General features: G+C 40.1%; 1 pseudogene; it reads left to right on the top strand.

Annotated features, from left to right (window-relative positions):
- Nucleotides 1-374: 374 nt before the first annotated feature.
- On the top strand, nucleotides 375-1,196 carry LOC118856130 (annotated as a pseudogene).
- Nucleotides 1,197-9,077: the final 7,881 nt, after the last annotated feature.

Here is a 9,077-nt window from a genome sequence, read left to right as displayed (position 1 = left end):
GGACCAACTACGATGGCCTACAGGTAGTGCCTTTCATTCAGAGTCCCAACTCAGAGTTCCAAGTTTTTGCATTGATTGTGTCCCATGCCAAGTACACTCTCCTTCTTCATTTCCACTTCTTAGCTTACTTAGCTACCTTTAAGACTAATCTTAAAGTCAACCGTCTGCAGGAGGCCTTTCCTGGTCTTCTCACTAATAGTGACGTGGCCGCCCCCCCCCCCCCCCCCCCCCCCCCCCGCTGCCCCTTCCTCCTCCTCTGCTCCGACTCTCCCCCTTCCCCTCTACCCCGCGATCGCACTCCTGCGCACTCACACCCACCCGCACTCACAGCCACGCTCTGACACGGACCTCTCCCCTCACCACACGTGCCCATCATGACCAAGGACGAGAAGAAACCTTTCGAGCAGACTCTGGGCGAGTGGAAACGCTTCATCTACAACCCGGGAAAAGGTGAGAGATCTTGGAGCGGACAGCGGGGAGCTGGGGTTTGATCTTACTCTTCTACCTGGCCTTTTGCGGCTTTCTTGGGGCACTCTTCACATTTACGATACGGGTTATGCTTCACACACTGAATGATGAAACTCCAAATTGCCGGGACCAGATTTCTAGTACAGGGCTTACAATTGTCCCCAAACCACATGGTGCACTGGAGTTTTCTATCAATACCTCTAAAACGTCAACCTCTGAAAACCATATTGCCAGCATCACAAAATTTTTAAGAGCATATGAAAGCAAAAGACAAGAATTTCACACACGCTTTTTGAACAGGATGACATGTCTCCTGAAAGGGTTTGTAGATTTTCTCTTGAGATCCTTGAAGCCTGCTCTGGATTGAAAGATAACTGTTACAGCTACCCTGATGGAAATCCTTGTATTTTTGTGAAATGAATAGAATAATTGGATTAAGGCCTCAAGGAGAACCCAGGATAGCCTATGAAGTTAAGGAAGGAAAAGATGTAAAGCTATTAACTTTCCCCCAAAATGGAAATCTGGACTTAATGTATTATCCATATTACAGGAAAAAGTTGCACATGAACTGTCTACAGCCATTAGTTGCTGTCCAGGTCATGTTTGTGACCAGTGGCCAAGAAATATCAGTAGAATGCAAGATTGAAGGGTCACCCAATCTAAGAAACCAGGATGATCAGGACAAGTTCTTGGGACGAGTTGCCTTCAAAATCTTGATGACTCATTAGAATGAGTAGAACATCTCCACAAAGTAAACATGTTGTCTATCTTCATGTTGTATCAGCTGGACCTGCCATTCTAGAATTTGAAACCACCTTGGAGCAATTTAGGGTGGTACCTGTCATCTGGGGTAGCATAATAATGTGCTTCCAAATCATAATGTTTAACGTTCTCAAAGTAACTGCCTTTTGCCTTTGCCTGCCCCACTGGACCGGTGTGCAGACATAGACTTGTCATATTAGGGGCCTGTAAATAGCTGATTCAAAATGTGTAATAATGATGGTCTTGTCCTGTTCTAATGTGGTTTTATCTCCAAGTGTCTATAAAGCTTAATGTGCTGTGCTATGTAAATATTTTATTGATTTAACACTGGTTTAACTGTCATTATCTCAATGCCAACACAGCTGTAGGGATCAAATGATAAAAAAGATACCTGACCAACCTAAAGTGATTTATAACTGCAAGAATTGTGGTGTGTGGAGACACCTTAAGTTCTGTGTGTGAGGAGGAAGAGAAATAAAAGTGGATTTAAAAAAAATAGTGACTGAGATTACTTTCCATCTATTCTGAATGTATCTTGTGTGTGTGTATGTGCATAATATATATATATATGCACATGCACATATGTATATTTTTTACATGTTTTCCTACCCTATCCCATTAGAAAGTGAGCTCCTTGAGACAGAGAGTGTACCTTTGTTTTTGTCATCAGGACTTATAATACCTGGTACATGGTGATTACTTCGTAAATATTTGTTGTATAACAGACAAGGCTGTTTCTAAAATCTTCTGGAATTTCTTCTGAAGTTATTTCCCTTACTCTTATAATAAAGACAGTTTATGAATGTAGAATTAATATTTCATACTACCATCTAATAAGAGAGAGATTGGCAACTTTTAAGAAACAACCTGACAAGTCCATTTTTTAAAACTTGATTTCATGAACTATTAATATATTTAAATATTTAGAAGTTCTTTATTTTTATATGACTAAACTATGGTTGCATGTAAGGCAAACAAAGTTTTAAAAATTTAAGAAACTTTACTTAAAATTAAAACAAAATTAAGAAATTACCACTTCCATGACATTCTTAAAGGTACCATGGGTGAGTGGATAGACAGTTGGGTTTAGAATGATGAAGACCTGGATTCAATTCCTACCTCTAAAAGATGTGGGTTAGATCACTCTTGGCAAGTCACTTAACCTCTAGTTACTCTAAGCAACTTACATAAGTTGCAAGAAGGTGTTGATTTGGGGGTGGAGCCAAGATGATGGCTGGAAAGCAGGGACTTGCTTAAGCTCCCCACCCATGTCCCTCCAAAAAATGGCTCTGAACAAGTTCTAGAGCTGTAGAACCAATTAAATAGCAAATGGAAACAGGGCTCCAGCCCAGGACAGCCTGGATGGTTTCTGGGAAGGGTCTAGCACAAGATGCTAGGAGCGAAGTGGAGCAGAGCCCAGCGTGGGCTGTGCCAGGACCAACCAGACCAGGAGCTGGGCCGAACAGGCTTAGTGCCCTGAATCAGTGAGCTGTGGCAGTTACCAGACTTCTCAACCCACAAATGCCAAAGACAACAGAGAAGGTTAATGGGAAAAGCTGCTAGGACATAGTGAAAAGAATTTGTGGTAGGCCCCCACCCTGGGTGCGGCAGAGGTGCTACAGCCCTAAGGCTGCTTACAGAGCTGCAGCTGCAGTTGCTTCTGGCCCCAGGCCCACTTGGTGGGAGGAATTAAGTGGTGGATTAGAGCTGAAGTGCAAAGCTTGCTTTGCCCTGCCTAGATCTGGGCTGCAACCCTGGTTGGTGGTTCTTGGGGGAGAAGGAGCACTGGTATGGCAGAGCTTGCTGTGTAGAAGTAGCTCTGAAAATACCAGCACAGCCCCTCAAGCTTGGGACAAAGTACTCTCTACTCTGCAAGTAGTCATACCCCGACAAAAAGCTCAAGGGTCAAGCAGTTGGCTGGGAACATGAACAGGCAGTGAAAACTGTCTCAGATCCAGACTCACACTTTGGAATCTTTTTTTGGTGACAAAGAAGACCAAAACATACAGCCAGAAGAAGTCAGCAAAGTCAAAGAGCCTACATCAAAAGCCTCCAAGAAAAAAAATGAATTAGTCTCAGGCCATGGAAGAGCTCAAAAAGGATTTGGAAAAGCAAGTAAGAGAAGTAGAGGAAAAATTGGGAAGAGAAATGAGAATGATGCAAGAAAACCATGAAAAACAAGTCAATGACTTGCTAAAGGAGACCCAAAAAATACTGAAAAATGTACTGAGGAAAACAACACCTTAAAAATAGACTAACTCAAATGACAAAAGAGCTCCAAAAAGCCAATGAGGAGAAGAATGCCTTGAAAGGCAGAATAGGCCAAATGGAAATGGAAGTCCAAAAGACCCCTGAAGAAAATACTACCTTAAAAATTAGATTGGAGCAAGTGGAAGCTAGTGACTTTATGAGAAATCAAGGTATTATAAAACAGAACCAAAGGAATGAAAAAAAATGGAAGACAATGTGAAATATCTCGTTGGAAAAACCACTGACCTGGAAAAATAGATCAGGAGAGATAATTTAAAAATTATTGGACTACCTGAAAGCCATGATCAAAAAAAGAGCCTAGATATCATCTTTCAAGAAATTATCAAGGAGAACTGCCCTGGTATTCGAGAGCCAGAGGGTAAAATAGAAATTGAAAGAATCCACCGATCGCCTTCTCAAATATCCCCAAAAGAAAACTCCTAGGAATGTTGTTGCCAAATTCCAGAGCTCCCAGATCAAGGAGAAAATACTGCAAGCAGCCAGAAAGAAACAATTTGAGTATTGTGGAAACACAATCAGGATAACATAAGATCTAGCAGCTTCTACATTAAGGGATCAAAGGGCTTGGAATATGATATTCTGGAGGTCAATGGAGCTAGGATTAAAACCTAGAATCACCTACCCAGCAAAACTGAGTATAAGGTCCAAGGCAAAATATAGACTTTCAATAAAATAGAGGACTTTCAAGTTTTCTTAGTGAAAAGACCAGAGCTAAATAGAAAATTTGACTTTCAAACACAAGAATCAAGAGAAGCATGAAAAGGTAAACAAGAAAGAGAAATCATAAGGGACTTACTAAAGTGGAACTGTTTTGTTTACATTCCTACATGGAAAGATGATGTGTATAATTCATGAGATCTCAGTATGAGGATAGCTGAAGGGAATATACATACATAATACATATATGTGTATGTATATGTATGTGTATATATATATAGACAGAGGGTACAGGGTGAGTTGAATTTGAAGGGATGATATCTAAAAAAATAATTAAAAAAAACCAAAAAAACAAAGATTAAGGGACATGGAAGATTATCTAGTCCAGACCTGTCAAACTTGTGCCAGCAGTAGTCCAGATTAAAATATAACCCCCAGCAAAAAAAGGGGGGGGCAGCTAGGTGGCGCAGTGAGTAGAGCACCGGCCTAGCCTCAGACACTTGACACAATTATTAACTGTATGACCTTAGGCAAGTCACTTAACCCCAATTGCCCTGCCTTCTCCCCTGCAAAAAAAAGAAGGTGTTGACTTGCAGTGATTTTCTTCATCTTGGATTTCCCTATGATAGCGAAGTCACAGATTTAGTTCCTATCCATGCTATCTTGAGAATGAGCTTTTTCTTCCATTATTCAGCATACATTTTTTTGATCGAGTCATGTGTCAGGCATTGTTCTAGGTGGTAGGGAAACTAACAAAGGCAAAAGACAGTCCTGCTCTCAAGGATTTCATAGTCTAACAGGGGAGACTGACACCATGAAACAGCTATGTATAAAAAAGATATGTACAGGATACAAGAATACTATCTCTAGGCATTAGAGGATGTTCAAAGTTTAATTAAGATATGACCTTTCTTCTTATGGAACTAATGATCAGTGGAGGGATGATACCAAGATTTGCAGAATCAGTGATTTCATTGGTTTGGGTACTCCTTCCCCTGACTCATGTCCTAACCCCTTTATGACATAGTAAATGATCTTTGGGAATTAATGTTACTGAAAATCTTTCCCTTATCCCACAACTCCTGCCCTCTTCCCACCTCCTCCAACCTCCACTCTTGAGGGTCTTTGTGGTTGGCTCAGTCAAACCTTGAACAATAAATACATAGTCCATCACCAGTTGCACAACAACAGCCTTTCCACTCCCGTATAGGTCTTATCAGAGTTTGTGCTGTACTGGCAAAATCTTTAAGACTGAATTACGTCTCTGATTCCTGGAGTTACTGATTGCACCAAGATGAAGCATCAGAGTTAGATATTAGTAAAGATGTTAGTGGAAAGAGCTACCATAGGGAAACTAATGGAGGTTTTGTTTTTGACATATATTCATAATAAAGGTGGGAACATGGAGCAAAAGTAGTGGAGATCAGCTTTTTCATCTAACTTTTATTTTGGACCCTAGTTTCCTTTGAAAAGCAATCAAAAGAGGACTTGAGACCTGACCTGAGGCTTGCTTCATTGCTTAAGGCTCTACACAGCTCTTGGGGGGGTCTGTCTTCAAAGATTATCCAAAATAGGTTTTGTTATTTTTAAAGGTCAAAACCAGGAATGGAATGTTAGTTCCATGTAATTCTCTGACCCTATTTCCAGTTTCTGTCAGGGACCATGGGCCTTGACTCTAGCCAGACAAAGGCAGTACGAAGGATAGATTTGATCATAGCCTAGGAGAAATCTTCTGGTTTCTATTAGCTGCCTGTCTGACTAACTATCATGAATTATAGGCCCAACTATATAGTTAAAAAGCACCAATCTGTTCTTGTCAGAGAGATGCTTTTTAGCCTCTTTATGTCAATAGATAAGGCAGCTATATGGCACAGCAGACAGAGCACTAGGCCTGGAGTCAGGAAGACCTGAGTTTAAATCTGGCCTCAGACACTTACTAGCTATGTGACCCTGGGCAAGACACTTAACTCTGTTTACCTCAGTTTCCTCATCTGTAAAATGAGCTGGAGAAGGCAACAGAAAACCACTCTAGTATCTTTGCCAGAAAACCCCAAATGGGGTCATGAAAAGGCAGATATGACTGAAATGACTGAACAACAAGACCGAAGCTCGCATGGGAGGAGGATGCCACCACTAGATTACACAGTATTGGATGAGGTCTCTTCCAGCTCTACATCTTATGATCCATTGGCTCTGACCTATGATTTCATGGGTGTAAGGAATGTCCAGTGAGGAAAATCACTCTATCAGCGCAGATTCGTGTCCATTCCACAATTTATAATCTAACTCAGACATTGAAAGATTAAGTGTTCAGGGTCTGTGACCTCAAAATTCCAATCTCATATGCAACAAAAGGACACTAAGGCACTGCAATAATTTTCAATTTACTAGGAGAACCAGTGGTCTCTAAGGATCTAAAATTTGCCTCTGCAGTCATCAACCCCTCTACCACGGGGCTGTTTTTTTTTCTTTTTAGCGATTGAGGGGATGCCAAAAATAGATTGAGATGGTACAACTCTTCTATTGGTCAATTCCAGAAGGAGCTAATCCACATAATTGGTCAAGGGGAGGAAGTGGAACTCCACGTTTGGCTACAGGAAGGAGCTCCCATCTGGTCAAGGGATCTGGTCTGAAGTTTAGTCATCAAGCTTTCCACATGTTACCAATCATGAGTGCTTAATCAGTGAGTAGGCAGCAGAGTTCTGAGGCTGTCCACTTGTTTGTTATCATCACTGGGGCAAAAAGATAGGGAAGCTGTAGTTTTCTGAAACACAGCAGCTTCCAGGGTACTCTGTGTGTGTGTGTGTATGGGAGGAGTACTCAAGCAATTTTTTACCTCTGGCTGAAATAAACTATTGTATAAATCTGTCTTATAAATCATTTAAAAGAAATATAATCATCAATACATAATTCTTATTCTAACAATTAAATATAATCCTATCCTATTTATCTTACTTATAGATAATCACTGATACCCATAAATCACAATAAATTGAGTAACTATTAATCAAATTGAGTAGGGGTATAAAATTATTCTCCCAGGTCTCATAGCTAGTATGTGTCAAAGGCAGGCTCTACATGCAAATCTTGACTTGGGGCCTTCTCTCTACATAATCTACCACGCTGTCTCAAAAGTACATTTTGGAGTCAAAAAAACTAAGGGCATTCTGAGGCCATAGGACAAGGGTCATAGTGACTACAGTAAGGTAATCAGGGAAGGCATTGGGGGGAAATATCTTCTGGGTTGGATTTTCTAGGTTGAATGAGAATTAAGCAAAGAATGGGGAGTAGGGCATCCTAGACACAAGGACCAATGTAATCAAAGGTATGAAGGCATGACATTCGAGCTCAGTTTCGAGCATATAGAGCACATGGATAAGGATTGATGATGAGAGAAGTCTAGAAAAGCAGGATGGCACCACTTTGGCAGATAGAAGTAGTTGGATTTTATTCAGTAGGTAATAGAGAATCATGAAAGATTTTTGAGCAGAGAAGTGATGGGATTAAACCTACAAATAAACAAAATTCTAGAGGAAGAGTGAAGGTTGGAATGGAAATGAAAGAAGGGAGGCAGAAAGACCTTTAAAGAGGCTATTACAATGGTTCATAAAAATTATAATATGATATATAATAGAACATAATTTATAATATAGAATTTATTTATACTATATAACCTAATTATGTATCATAGTATGTTATGAATTTATTATATTGTATTATAAATATTATGTTATGTTGTATAGTTATGTTATAGTGAATTACATTACACACACACACATACACACACACACACACACACGCACACGCACACACACACACACACACACACACACACACTGCCCTGTATTAGGATACTGGTAGTGGGAATGGGGTGGAAGGTACTGATGAAAAGTAAACTTATGACATCTTAGAGGCAATGGAAGGTGCAGGCCTAGTATTCACAAGAAAAGCAGAAGTGTAAATAAAAACAAGGGAAATCACCAGCATAGTGATGGAAATTAAAGTCATAGAAATGAATGAAAAAGCCAAGGGCATGAAATAGAGAGAAAAAAAGAGGAGAAAGCCTTGGAATACCCATGTTAAAAGTTTGGGAAGCATATGGGGAACAAGTAAAAGGCTATGAGTTTTCTAATCTTAGGCATCTATTTAAATACCTTAAGCCTCACAGGAACGTCCAGGTGGGTCAGTGGATAGAGCTTGGATCTGGAGTCAGGAAAGCTCATCTTCCTGAATTCAGATCCGTTCTCAGACACTTAGTGTCTGTGCAATCCCAGAGCAAGTAATTTAACCCTGTTTGCCTCAGTTTTCTCATCTGTAAAATGAGCTAGAGAAGGAAATGGCAAACCATTTCAGCATCTTTGCCAAGAAATCTCCATATAGGGTCACTAAAAGTCAGACACAACTGAAATGACTGAACAACAAAGTCACATAAAGGTTGCCCTCAGACACAGGTATCACCTTTGGACATGTTCCAAATTCACCTAAGTTCTGAAGAGAACAGACATAAATGTCAGACTACCTTTTCCAGAAGTCCTAGGTCAGTAGTTCCAAACCTAATGTATGCATACATCCATATAAGAAGCTTGTCAAAGGACCATGGGGAATATTTTTATTTGATTTCTTAAAGTGATTTCCAATCAATAAAGGTACAAGCTTCTAAGTGTACCCTTGGAAAAGCAAATCTTTTTACTTTTATGAAAAATTAATTAATCCCTGTATTTTATCTCTTGGGCATATGCACAATAAATTCTAGAATATATTTCCTTTCATCCTGAATAAAGGATATGGGAAAGTCTCATGAAAGCCAAAGGGTAGGGGGAGCACAAAAAGTTGGGAACTCCTGAGTCATAGGACCTGGTTATAGGCACCTCATTCTTCCACTCCCTGCTTTTCGAGTATCCCAGTTAATGAGGCATACA

The sequence above is a fragment of the Trichosurus vulpecula genome, chromosome 7, assembly GCF_011100635.1.
Source record: "Trichosurus vulpecula isolate mTriVul1 chromosome 7, mTriVul1.pri, whole genome shotgun sequence".
In the NCBI taxonomy this organism is placed as follows: Eukaryota; Metazoa; Chordata; class Mammalia; order Diprotodontia; family Phalangeridae; genus Trichosurus; species Trichosurus vulpecula.
The sequence above is the reverse complement of the archived record's forward strand: the minus strand, read 5'-3'. Positions and strand labels throughout refer to the sequence as shown.